Raw genomic sequence first — 13768 nt, 5'->3', positions numbered from 1 at the left:
ATTTCCCACCCCACATCCTGAATATGTTTTACATATTTACAGTTGCAGGCGCATAGGGTGGGGGGTTTTGTTTGGGTTCCCCGCCCCCCCCCCCCCCCCCCCCCCCCCCCCGAGTTAATGTGGAGGCTGTGTTCACCACTCCCAGAGGTAATAACCTCTGTACAGAGATGTAGCTTTGCCATTGGGGCAGAAAATGTAAAGAAAAAAAGAGGCAGGAGGAGACAACTGCAGTGGTGAAGGGATGCCAGGTGCAGGGGCTGACCATGTAACCGGCCATGGGAAGCCATGCACCCCACGGAGGCAATGACATCAAGAGAAATGGTTTAGGCTTCATTCTTTTCAGGTCAATATAATCAGAAAAAACTAGAAGACCCTTATTTTGCAGAATTAAAAGTCTCAGAGGAAAATTCCTGGGATACATTAATAATTTCTGGATTTTTTTACCTCCCATTGATCTCATTAGCCATAACTTGATGGATTAGCAAGCATTGGATTTAGTGGTGTAGGAGCAGGAATTATTTGTTGCTGAAGAGCAACAGGCAGAACTGGCAGATAGAGTCAGCAACAAGCACCAGCATCGAAGAAATAACACTATATTACTCCAGTTTAAAACAAAAGCAAAACTAGCTGAAAATTCTAGGGATAGTGGCAGTCAGTGTATGCTGTTCCTTAGCCAGGCAAGGTAGCACACCCATTTCATGTACCTACATAACTCTGAAAGCTGGCAGACTGGAAAAGAGACTGATAAAACAAAGTCCACTGCACTGCAAAGTACAGCTTGTCCAAATGACGGTGAAGTGAGGACAAGGTTAAAGAATCCCAGAGGAAATAAAAACCCTTTTCATAAGCAAATACTCAGGATTTATAGGCATGAGTTGACTACCTTCTCAGTTCAGGGAAATAATAAAATGATGCTGCATTTCCATGCTGATTTTGCTGTCACCAAGATATGACTGAAATGTGATTACCGAAGTCCTGCAGGGAATCAGAACCCCAAAGGTCCTTTTCTTGCCATTTCAGCTTGGTGTCAGCAAGCTGCTATTTTCTGCTGCTAAAAGCCAAAGAGCCCTTTTCATCCCTGCAGTTCAACATACTCAGATATGCCTGCTTCACTCCCAGGCAGGATCAGGTTTGTCTCTGCCCATCCATAGCCACGTGCCTCTCCAGCACAGTTCACACAGCTGGGGCTTGCCTTGCACACATTTACGTCTGGCTTCTCGGCTAGGGTATTTTCTGGAATAAGCACAGGACTGCAAAAGCCAAAGGTCCTCTTTACACAGATCTAAAAGTGAGAAGGGTTTGTGTGGTGTAGAGGAGGACGTGACATCATCTCCCGTTCTTTCTTAGAGAAGCTGTTGAGCCTTTAGGATCCAAGAATTTGATTGTCCTTTCATTTAAAATATAAAGCATCAGGTGCTCCTGTTTGCAGGGGTGAAGAACATAGATCAAATATAGATCCACCTAAAGCCATGTGCAGCTTGCACAAAAGGGCTGGAAACCAAGTATCCCTTGAGCTGTGCTGGGCCAGCCCTCGCTGCTTGCTGGGGTACAGCCCCAGCCCCACCGCTGGCTGGGTGGCCCCGCGCGCTTCATAGGCCCAGCACTATGGGGACCGTGGCACTTGCAGCTGGTCCTGCTGCTTCATGACCTTTTGTAAGTTCAGCCATGGTGGTCTTACTTTACAGAGCTCCAAAAAGCACCTGCAGCCCCCACCCCAAACCTACCACAGGCACTGCAGTATGTGTTCCAGAGGAGCTTCCCTGGGAGCCGGTGCAGGATGGAGGGCATGGAAGTGGCCGTGAGATGTTGGAAGCCCTCAACTCCTTGGTGCACAAGCACGAGCCCTGTGTGGAAGGTCCCCGCCAAGGGCACCGTGGGAGACCCAGCTGCCCGGGGAAATGGTCACAGACAGCTCCAAGCATCAGTCTCATAGCGTGGTGTCACTGCAGCCAGCAAAACCTGCCCAGCCACAGCCTGTGGAATGTCTTCTGCAGGTCCAGCCCCTGCTGACACAACGTGCAGACACGTGTCACCGCCAAGCACAGCCGAAACAACGTCCCTTTCGCGTGAGACTGAGCCCCAGCAGTCTCACGACATGGCAAACAGTGTTTGGACAGAGCCCAGTTTCACCCGAGACAGCTTCTCTGCAGAAGGGATGAGCTGTGGCGGGTGAGATTTAGTGCCTGCCGAGATGTGCAGGCCAGAGTTACGGCGGTGGGCTCGCCATGGTCCGCGGTGGGAGCATGACGGAAGAGAAACCCGCTGTGGTGAGTGTAGGGAGACGAGGGAGCCTGTGTGGGTTTGTCTCTGCCCGGGCGCTTGGGCACCGGCCGGGCTGGCGGGGAGGCCCAGGCGTGCCGAGGGCAGGGAGGGCCGGCAGCCGGTCTGCTCCACTGCCACTGCGGGGGCCCTCGGCGGCCATTGCACATCCAGGGAGAGGAAGCTCGCACTTCTCCTTCAGACAAGGAAGTGTCTCGACTGAAGAGACTTTCAGACTTGAACACAATACGCAAACGTTGTGTTGTGGGGTCATGGACACACACTCGGGTAACACAGGGTCCCCAGAGATACCGCAGGCTGCCGGCTAAAACATACACTGAGTTTTATAACCTAAGAAATACAGCACCCTGCAGTGAAACAGCTGGCATTACCAAAAACAGCTTTCTGCAACATGGCTGGCATGAAAGATGAATATTTTTTCCAGAGAGCCTCTTTTACCACAACCCTGCAGACCCGGCCAGCACCTCAGCCAGGCAGCCGGCAGCGGCCCGGCTCGCACGCTCATGGCGGGCAGGGCCCTGCAGTGTGTGGGGCCGGGGGTGCTCGGGCGGGTGTTCCTCAGGGCACAATCCTCGGCCAGTTCTGTTCAATATATTTATCTACAATCTGGATGCAGGAGTTGAATGCACCATTAGCAAGTTGTGGTGTGCTGTGGACTCTCTTAAGGGGCAAGGTGCCTTGCAGAGGGATCTAGGTAGCTTGGAGCACTGGGCGATGATTAATGGGATGAAATTTAACAAGTCAAAATGCCAGATTCTGCAGCTGGGATAGAGAAATGCTGGGCACAGATATAAACTGGGAGAGGAGCGGCTGGAGAGCAGTCCTGCAGAAGGGATCTGGGGATGCTGGTCGGTAGCAGGCTCGGCAGGAGTGAGCAGTGTGTCCTGGCAGACAGGAGGGCAAACCGCATCCTGAGGGGCATCAAACAGCACAACCAGCCCGTCAACACAGGTGACTGTCCCGCTGTATTCAGCCTTGGCGTGGCCTCACCTTGAGTACTGTGCGCACTTCTGGGACCATTTAAGAAGGATGCTGAGGTCCTTGAATGCGTCCAGAGGAGGTCAACAAAGCTGGTCAGAGGGCTGGAAGACATGTCCTATGAGGAGCACCTAAGGATCATGGCTTTGTCTGCTTTGGAGAAAAGGAACCTGAGGGCTGACCTCATTGCTCTCTGCAGCTTCCTGAGAAGAGGAAGCAGAGGGGAAAGTGCTGATCACTTCTCCCTGTCACCCTGTGATAGGACATGTGGGAACAGATCAAAGCTGTGCCAGGGGAGGTTTAGACTGGGCATTAGGAAGCATTCCTTTTCAGATAGCATGGTCAAACACTGCAACAGGCTTCCTAGAGAAGAGGTCGATGCCCGGTGCCTGTCAGTGTTTATGAGGCATTTGGACAGTGCTTTAACTTTTGGTCAGCCCTAAAGTGGCCAGGCAGCTGGACTAGATGATCCTTGTAGGTCCCTTCCAACTGAAACAGTCTATCCTATTCTATTCCATATCACAAGGAAGACTACAGAAAGTGTGTTGAAGACATCAAACACTGCATTTACGTATAAAGTAATTTATTCTAATTGTTTTGTACTTGAGACAAGCAGCTACAATCAGAGCTTTAAATAAGAGACAGCCACCAGTAACAGTGCATGCTATAACCTCTGTTTTGGGAATTGCTGCCCATTGCAACAAAACGCCAATTTTTGTGTGTCCTTCACCCAGCCAAGGAAGACATGCTCCACCCAGCAGCTCTGGCGTGTCCCAGTGGGGCGAGGAGCTGGCCCTGCAGCAAAGGCCATCAGCCCCAGAGCACCCTGGCCCCAGGCAGTACCTGCTGGCTGCCTCACTGGGGGTGTTACAGGGGTTTTTGGTGTGGGAGGAGACCCCACATCCCGCTGAGCCCTGCAGTGGGGCTGACTAAGGGCCAAGCCACATCTCCACTGCAATCCTGTTTGCTTACAGTGAGGCCGTCTCCCCTCTTTTCCTGGAAGACAGGGGGTGGCTGAGCACCATTTGGACTTTTTTTCTTGCCTTTCATTTTGGAAAAAGGGCAGGGGGGCCTATGACAAGCCCCTGGGCCACCCACATTACCCTGACATGCAGCATGCAGGGCCTCAGCGTCACCTCAGGACCACCTTCCTTGGGGTACCACCTCAAGAGAGGCCTGGCCTCAGCAGAGCCTGATGCTGCAGGTTTGCTTTAGCACTGCCTGCAATACCAGCTTCCTGCAAGTGAGCCCTGAAAATACTGGTCAGGCATCCAGCACCTACTGGTGTCTTTTTAGTCAGATGCTCCACGACATTCAGTTTTAGCCGTCCTTTCCTGCCTTGTGACAACCCCTCATTTCACTGACTCATCTGAACTAAATGCTAAATAATGCCCAGGTAACTTGGTGCTCAGCAGGAAATCCTCACCTCTGCTGTGGCAGCTAAGAGGTTACGAGATGCAGCTGTAACCTTCAAGCATATACTAGGAAAACCACTTGATGCACTTTTCAGTAAAGTGTTTAATAACATTTATTAATCTAAAACCACCACTGGACTGGGATATATTATTTCAGGATGTCTACTTTTGTTCTCAGTAAGATAACGCGTGGCTCAGGCTTGTAAATCTATAAAGAGAATTAGAGAACTGTAATTGCACAGGCATGCTTGGAGAGGCCCAGATAGCTTCTTCTTCATTATAAGCACAATTTTGCTTGTCTCTTCCTTCTTTTTTTTTTTTCTTTTTCTAAGACAAATTAAGCAGGTGAATAAATCGATGGCTAAATCTCCATCCCAGGAGAAGCAAGCAGCTCTTCTGTATGCCTTGCTACAAGCAGGTTGTTCTCTATGAATTTTTTAAAAATCTCTTATTAATTTCCTTTTCCTGAAGTCAAAATGTTTCAAGAATATATTACCTAGAGCAATCAAAAGAAAACTTACTATAAAATATGCATTTCAGTGTTGTTTTTCAATCTAATCTAATTCTCATATCTGTTATGAACATACTGCTGAAAAAAATAAATCCCACCTAAGGAGGGGAGAAAACTCTACTAGGACATTTATTAGCAGGCAGGGTTTCTCCTGTGCACACAAATTAGCACTCAGCTTCTGATATTCACTAACACAAAATAAATAATGCTAAAACAAGGGTACATCAGGAAAAAGTGATTATAACAAGACTTACGGTGCTACTGTGGCACCTTGAGTGAAATCAGGACTGGGAAGACTGCATCGTTGGGGGCCTGCCTACCTCCAACCTTGCGCATCCTGAGGAACCACAAGTTTTCCTCTTACATGGCTGCAAGTCACTCACAAAAATACCCCTTCAGCTTTAACCAGGGAAGGAGTTTGCCCCCCCTCCAACTGTACTGCTGAGGAGGGAAAGGGAAAGGGGAGAAAGAAGAGGTAGGAAACTAATCCTTACTAGTGCAGGTAGAAAGTCAATAATGGAGAGTATGCAATAAAAAAAATCTACCATAGTTTCTTTGCATGCTTTCACTGTGTCCTTTCCAATCACAGCACACAACTGTGTGCTCTCTCTTGCTCTGACGTTTCTTTTTTCTCTGGCTTGTCAGTCCTTGTCCCCTACTCAGCAGAGAGGGAAGGTCGGGTCTGAGGAGTTCACCTGCCTGAGGGTTCCACCACGTCCCCACAGTCGGGACAGCTGTTCCCCATAACTGCCTTCACATGTGCAGGAAACTGAGCATTAGAAAAACAAATGCAATGCCAATCTCTGCATAAATAAACACTCATATCCTTCAAACACGTCCCTTTTATGCAAGGCATGCTACACCACCCTTTCAGATGGTTTTGGCTGCAGGGTGCCAGAAGGGCTGCAAAGCTGCTGATGCCAGGATGCTGATGCTGACGCCCGCACCTACAGCCTCTCCCATAAGGGAGGAGGGGCCGCTGCTGCACCAGCGTAGGGACACAACCTGCATGCACCCACGTCAGCACTGGGTCATGTGCCACAGCCCCACACACCACGTGTTTAGGAATAACAGCTCCGGGGGCACAAGGAGTCCTCCAGACATGCCAGCGCAGGGCCAAGGCCCCCCCCATACTGGGTCAGATGAGGCCATGGGGCTAGCAGAGCTGCCACCACTAAAAATTAACCTGGCTTAAATCCTTGATGCTTGAAATAAATTATATTTTTTAAAAAGAGTGAGCTTATTGTTTTCCAGCTCTCAAAATAGTAATTGACCAGGTTTTAAGGAAACACTGTCTCAAAATCAGTGATAAGAACTGCTAGTGGTAACCATACATAGGAAGGAGCTTGAGAAATCCATAAACAAGAAACCTTGAAAGCAGGGGTGATGAGGTGTCGGAATTCCTCAAAAAAACTACCAATGTGAAAGAAAAATGTTGGGAAGACCTCAGCAGCACCCCCAGGCCAAGGAGACGCTCTGAGCAAAGCCAGGAAAGTCCACCAGAGAGAAGGGTCGCAGAAAGAGAAGAATAAGTGAGAAGAAACAAATTGGTGCAGAGAATTAAGTCAACAATCAAGTTGGAAATGTTACAGGATCTTCTGCCTAGGGACCCCGTCACTGAGTTCATGCAGACAGGGTCCCTCTTTCCCAGTTGGAAGGGACTGTGTTGAGGTCTTCCATGCTCCAGGAGCATCCCTCCAGGGCTGGAAGTGAGCTGGGTGGTTCACACGACGCTCCTCAGCCTTCCCGCAGGCAGAGCAGTTTTTCAGCTGCAGGGGAAGAGGGAAGAACTCATGTGCAAATAAAACTGCTCCCCTCATGCCTTTCACTCTGCAAGGAAAACACAAACATATGGGAAATCCCACAGGATTACTAATTAAAATTACCACTTCACATCTCCTTAACGGTTATGAATTTAGTTATGGCAGTTTGCTTATGACTGATGGCTGTGAGTTTATTCATGGTAATTAACCCTGTAGCCTTCCAGGACAAAAATCAGTCTTCGAGCACAGTACAGCCTTAGCTCAGAGGCTTGTGGCCTGAGGTACGTAACAAGTTTTGCACATCTACGTTACACCTTAGCTTACCCACTAGGAACCTAAAATCACTTGGGGTTTTTTTGCTCCCATAGTTCTGTTACTTTTGGGTGTGAGTCACTGGCTAGCCCAGGGCTGAGGGTGGTTTTACACCACTGTCCTCTAACATTCCTCAAACAAGACTGTCTCCTTAGCAGGCTAGCCTCATCCAAGAATAGGAAAATAGCGTAAAAACAGTAATGCTAAAAAGCAAGCAGTAAATATCTGGCTTTTTATAAAGCGTTTGAGAAGGGTTGTGGTAGTAGATGAGGATGTGCTCACATTTACGCTGAGTTACTTCTTTTTTCTACAAGCTAAGACTTCTTCCCCTTTACTGTTTTCTTCTTGGTCATACATGGTTGCTGATTTTAGCATCTGTGCGTTTTGCTCTCTTGTACAAGGATAGATCATACTGATCTTACTCCATCAGGGCAAAAGTACAGCCAAGGGTTTTTTGGCCCCAGGGCCCTGCCCTTGTACAGTTGGACTCTGTGCAAAGGCTGCTAAACAGCAGACGACTCCAATATTATGTATAACTTGGCTCATGCTTTCTTTTGGCAGAGATGGGGGAGAGCCGAGCAGATGCACATTTCCTTCTCCCATCAGCCAGAAATGGCTCATTTTTATTGTCACATGAACCTGGAGGCAAGCACAGGAGGATAAACACAACAGACTGTGCCTCGGTGATCTCCCACCAAACCACAGACAGGAGAGTAAGTCCTTTGCTGCTGGTATCCCCTGAGTTTTCTCCAGCATCTTCACCCAGTTTAGTGCACGAAGGGTTGCTCCGAGCCCCGAGCCTGCCTGGGCTTGCCAGCGAGGGTGCTGCGTAAGCTCTCTGTGTGGCACCGAGACTGGGGCCGCGGCTGAGTCACTCACAGCTCCTGATGCCATGTCTCATCTCTGGCAGGATATGGAAAACGGGTCAAGCCTGGCACACGACAGTAAACATATTCCTTTGGGCTGGCTTTGGTGCTTTTACCAGCCCCTTAAAAGCTTCTTTTACAAAATGCCTGAATTAAAGACAGAAAATCAAAAACCCCACTGGTGGCTCCTCAGTAAATGCAAAGATGACTTCAGCGTGCTGTGTTGAATAACAAAACTTTTTTTTTTTTTTGTACAATGCCAAAGTATCAGCACAATGCTTTGAACGGAGGTTACCTTTATGATTCATGAATGAGCACTCAGTGGGCACATACAAGAGCGCTGTACGAATCAGGAAACGGCTTTTTCAGGTCTCCTTACAAAAGGAAGTGAGTCTGAAGCTTGCTAAATTTACAGAGAGGTCTTTCGTGAACTTAAATCTAGGGCACGGAAGCGGGGGGAAGGGGAGAATCTCTTTTCTTTCGCTGTGGATTGACACACTAACTCTGCGTGTTTCTACATACAATTTTTAACAAAAAAAAAAAAAGAAAGTAAAGAAGCTAAACTGTGGTGGTGAGAACTGCCTCCACAGCCGCCTGCCTATGACGCTTAGCTGGTGCATGCATACGGCCACGAAGACTCTTCTGGCTTCACGCTTTTTTTTTTTCCCAGCAGCGAAGGGACGGAGAAAAGTGCTTTTCTATGTCCCCAAGTAGTGAAGTCGTGAGTTGGCACGAAGGGAGCATCACTGCACACCTCTGCTCAGGACGCCCTTCCTTCCTCCTCTGCCTCACAAGTCGGCTGCCTGCAGAGCAGGGGCACAGCAGGCTCGCAGGGTGCCTCAGCACTCCTGGCCAGGTGCTGGATGTGGCTCATTCTCAGTCCGAGGAAACAGGTAGTGCTTCAAAGGCACGAGTGCTGCACCCTGGAGTTGGCTGAAGGTACTTCGGGTCAAGACGGGGAAGATTCGGATGCATCTGGATGCAGAACACCGGATTTTAAAAGATTTTGGTACGGGAGGTAGTATGGTCTTGTGGCCTTAACACTGACAGCCAAAGATGGAAGAAATTAGGTTCTCCTCTTGAGGTTATTCTTTTATCAGGCATGCGGTTGCTGAACTCATTGCTACCTTAAAATACACGCTGAGCAAGCCCCTGAAACGGGATGGGGTGCTCTCGCAGCACTCCCTTGTTTGCCTGCAGCGGTCTCCGGGCTGCAGGCCACCTTCCTTGCATAGAAGGATGGCTGAACACAAGTGGGTGAAGGTCTGCAGCAACAACAACACCTGCCCAGTCTGCCAAAAAAAACCCACATAGCAAGTGACACATCTTGTTACTGTATGGGGCTGCCTTACGAACTTCAGGTTAGCTTTGCTGCACAAGATCAGGACACTCAGGCTACACATAAAGCACATCCTTTAGCTTCAGTCTCTTATCAAATTAAATTCTGGAGCCTTGTGCAGGTTTGTATTCAAGCTACAAAAAGTTTCCTTACCAAGCTGCCCTACTCCCCACCCCCCCACACCCCCCTGCTGTTTTCATGGTGGGCACAAAAACTCCAAGATCTTAAGTGCAAGCACTCCAACTGCTACACAGCTATTCTCGGGCACACAGCAGCGAGTCACCTGGGATCTATCTTCCTCCCTCCAGAAGATCCAGCAAAGCTTACTAATGACAAGATCACACCTCAGTAACTGGGCCTGATGACGGAGCATCATAACCAGCTTACCTGCCACAGCTGGATGCAGTCCCCACGACTGACTGGCTTTGCATGGTAGTTGGTGTATGTAGACCTTTAAATGCACAAAAAAAAAAAAAAAAAAAAGAGTCCAGGAGTTCAGAGCCCAACAGCTTAGTCTGGTGCAGGCATTGTAGCACCATTTCCCATGCAGAAAGGTATTTTTATAGGAAGATGACTGGTAACCAGCCGTGAGACATCCTGAACCCCCCTTTGATTTCTCCAGCTTTCAACAGCAACACAATGGCTACCAGGAACACCAGCCTGAAAAACACAGCCGCGAGAGCAGCATTCTGGTGGAATACAAGAACTTAAAGATAAAATGAAAGTCCAGATCAGACTTCAGTTTTTAACCTGAGACAACCAGTAATGAACTTCACTTAAACAAAATGGGAGAAAACGGTGCAATTGCGTCTATATACCAATGTCAATACACCTACACAGTCAAACAATACCAGAACCAGCTAACTGTCCAGCTTAAGAGGAACATCTTTATTCTGCTAAAACTTCTGTTTTGTCCTTAAGATACTGTTAACAAAGGTTTTCCTTGGAAACAAGAAGCTTTTGTACCTTTCAAAAACTTTCTGCAGTGGGGTTGACCTAGCACCTGCCAGGCCATCCAGGTGCAACAGCTGACACTGCTTTGAGATGCTACATCCAGGAAGATCCAGCAGGAAGTCATGCAGGCCTCCCAGCATGCCTGCTCTTTGTCAGTAGTGGTTTACTGCGATAAAACTGGCTTTACAAGAAGCTTGGGATTTATGGGAAGGTGCAAAAATAACCTTAACAAAACGACAACAAAAAAACCCAAACAAACAACCCACCCACATGCAGCAGGAGCTTGTATTTGTTCTGAAGCAAATGTGTTCACACCAAGATTTTTCTACCAGGGCTAATAAACAGAGCAGTAGCAAGCCCCTTCAACTCCCAGGCGTTCTTTTCTCTAGGTCTACAACACAACTCCATCCGTATCAATCTTACTGTTTATCGCACTGTGGTTAAACTCTTTTCAAAGGTGACGGATGCAATGAAGAATGCTCCAAAACATCTCAGCTACAACGTCTGCCAACAAGTCAGTGTCTGGGGCCTTCTGCAGTTACAGCTCTGAGTCCAAACCAGATTTTTGCAATGAACACTTATGGCAAAATACTGTGGTTTTATTCAAGCTGCAAGACTGTGCTTTTTTACCTGGGCTAACAGAATTACTCCAGATTGGTGATGCTCCTTCTAGCAAAAGGAAAGGTTATGCCGCCCACTTTTACTCAGACAATTAACCCACTACCTACAGGAACTGTCATCCCAGCACTGAGGGCTGCACTGGCCAACCTGACAATCTCCAATTCTACAACACTCACATGCTACAGAAATTAAAAGATTGTGTCTTTAAGAGCGAGCACTGCAACCTAGCCCCAGCATACCTACCAACAGCCACCATGGCCGTGGATACTGAGAACACTATTATCCTCAGTTGCACAGACTCCAGTTACCAAGCTGAAAGGCTTTCGAGTAGAAGGATCACCGAACAGTTGATGTGAAACTTGGGTGAGGAATATACCATTTTTAAGTTATGTTGTAATATCTTTTGCCAGATTTTGCCTGCAGGCAATACATGCACAAATTAGTTCCATGCATCTGTGTACACATACATATATATGAACAGCAGTCACTGCTCTCCTGTTCCTCATTAGGAAAGTCTGTGCCAAGTGACTTAAATGTTTACAATCTCTTGCACTCTCACCAGCATAAACTTTTTTTTTTCTGCACTTGTAAAAAACAGGGTGGGTTGGGGTTTTTTTCAGTTAGACATTTTCAGTTAAAGGGAAGGATTTCAGTTAAAACTATCTTGCTCACATTTTGGAACCATCTCCTCATCATGTGTGTACGCAGGTGCTCGAAGGCAGTCATTTCCTGCTTGATAAAAGCATTCTGTTTTTATGTCTATCATCTGGGACATTTTTAAGCAACAGTGTAAATATGCAGTATGAAGACATGATCAAGTAAAAAGCATTTAAGTGATACTTACATAACCCAAGAGTTTTTAAACATGCGCACACACACATGTAAACAAAGATTAAAAGCTGCTGTGTTTGAATGAGGATTAGCTAATGAAACAGACTGGACATGAAAAACTTCACTTTGCTCTCACAGGCAGTAAAAAGAAACAGAACAGCTAACAACCACATCAAAAAGAAGAGTGAGGAAAGCACATCTTGGTGGAGTCTAGGGGTGAAAATACCTGAATTGCCAAGTAATCATGTTCTTAAATACCAATATGGCATATGCTAAATATTACTGAGAAAAATACAGGGATCTGAAGCTGTATTCTTAACTCAATGGTAATGATTTTTCTAGGATATGAGAATGCGTAAGTGAAAGACAACGCTTAAGGAAAGAAACGAATCTATACTCGTACTGCAAGAGTAGTGCAACAGAGCAGTTACAGCTATGACCAATATTTCCAAGTTTCCTTTCCACTATTGACAAAGACACTACTTTGATCCTCCCAAGCCCATTTGAACTATGTTGGTGAATTTAAAGTAACAAATAAAAACACCCTCAAACCCCACTCAAGAACTCTTGCTCCCTTTGTAAATCAACATCCATCTTTAGCAGCCCGAAACAACCATAAAAACCACACACCGAGCATGTTGGGAGATACTGTTTTTCTGCCCGAGGCAACCACATGCCTTATGCCTGTATTAAAAAGAGTTAGCCCATGTTATAAACACCCACACAGACTGGCATTCCTATGGCCAAGGTCTGTTTTTCTCTAAAAGTTTGTGGAATACACTCAGCTGGAATACCTAACCAAGTCATAACAAAGATGTTTCTCCCTGTTGTTTTTAGAAAGTTAATGTATTATACAAGCACACATATAATTCCATCCTTCCCCCATGCCTCATATGCACCAATTAATTTAGGAACATTTAAGACTCACCAACACAGCTTTAAATGCTCCGAGCTACTTTGATTACAGTAACTTGTGAAACATCATGCCCCAAAAGACAGACTCATGGAAATGGCAACAAATAATGAAAGGTTTTATTGTTCAAAGATTTCAAAATGCTGGAAATCCTTTTGTATTTTCCTTCGCTTCACTTTTTCCTCCCCTCCCCTGGCAGGGAATAAGGAAACAGTCAAGTTATTCTATAGCTGGTTCCCACCACCGTAATGTTCTGGTTCCCATTGAGCTGGGCATTCAAGCAAAAACAAGAACAAACATTAACAGTTCCATTCCCATCCATCTACTAGACAGGAACTCACAGATGCTTCATTATATACCTCCCACTGGCACTGATGAGGCAGAAGATTTCTATAGAAAGGAGGGGGAGACTCGGACAAAACACAAGAGTCATTGTAATTGTTCTCATTCGTAAGTATTAGCTAATGTTAGCCAAAACATCATGCTACTTTAAGCTTTTCCTCACTGTTAAAAAATACAGGCATTGTCAACAGCATCTCAAGAACCTTTCATAGACTGTGCAAGTGTCACATACATGAGTTTAAAGACAACAGAAGGGGAAAAACGCATGACCATTTTGTGTAACTGGAATTTTATTTTTATATATAAATACTAACAAGAGACTGAGGAATTTTGAGTCTTGCTACTTGCAATGTTGATCCTGCAATGGGACAAGCATGGGCAGGCTTGAGTCCTGCTGCAGAACTGAGGATGAGGTCTCAAGACTGACCAAGATACGTAGTGTCCTTTCACAGATTCCATACCAGAAGCTCAAGCAGCACACAGTCAGTCTTTCCTGAGGCAGAAGGCAGATTAGTCACATTCAAAATCAAAATGGATTCAGATAGTTTTCCTCTTTATCTTGGGAAACTGTTGCTTGTATCTTTGTTTTTTATTCACCTACAGCTGGAGAAAGGAGACAGAGGACAAGAGGGAGAGGGAAGGA

At 46.7% G+C, this 13768-nt stretch overlaps 1 protein-coding gene across 4 annotated transcripts in view; it reads right to left on the bottom strand.

Annotated features, from left to right (window-relative positions):
* Positions 1-12880: 12880 nt before the first annotated feature.
* The window catches only part of APOO (apolipoprotein O), a 33058-nt gene continuing 32170 nt past the window's right edge, over positions 12881-13768 (bottom strand). For all 4 annotated transcript variants that reach the window (XM_080375248.1, XM_080375246.1, XM_080375247.1 and 1 more), the window contains one exon: positions 12881-13728. The gene's annotated coding sequence lies outside the window, so the exon portion shown is untranslated. The remainder of the gene's footprint in view (positions 13729-13768) is intronic.

The sequence above is a fragment of the Falco punctatus genome (genome assembly GCF_963210335.1).
Source record: "Falco punctatus genome assembly, chromosome: 2".
NCBI classification, from domain to species: domain Eukaryota; kingdom Metazoa; phylum Chordata; class Aves; order Falconiformes; family Falconidae; genus Falco; species Falco punctatus.
Note: the sequence above shows the minus strand (reverse complement) of the source record. Positions and strands in the feature narration are given on the sequence as shown.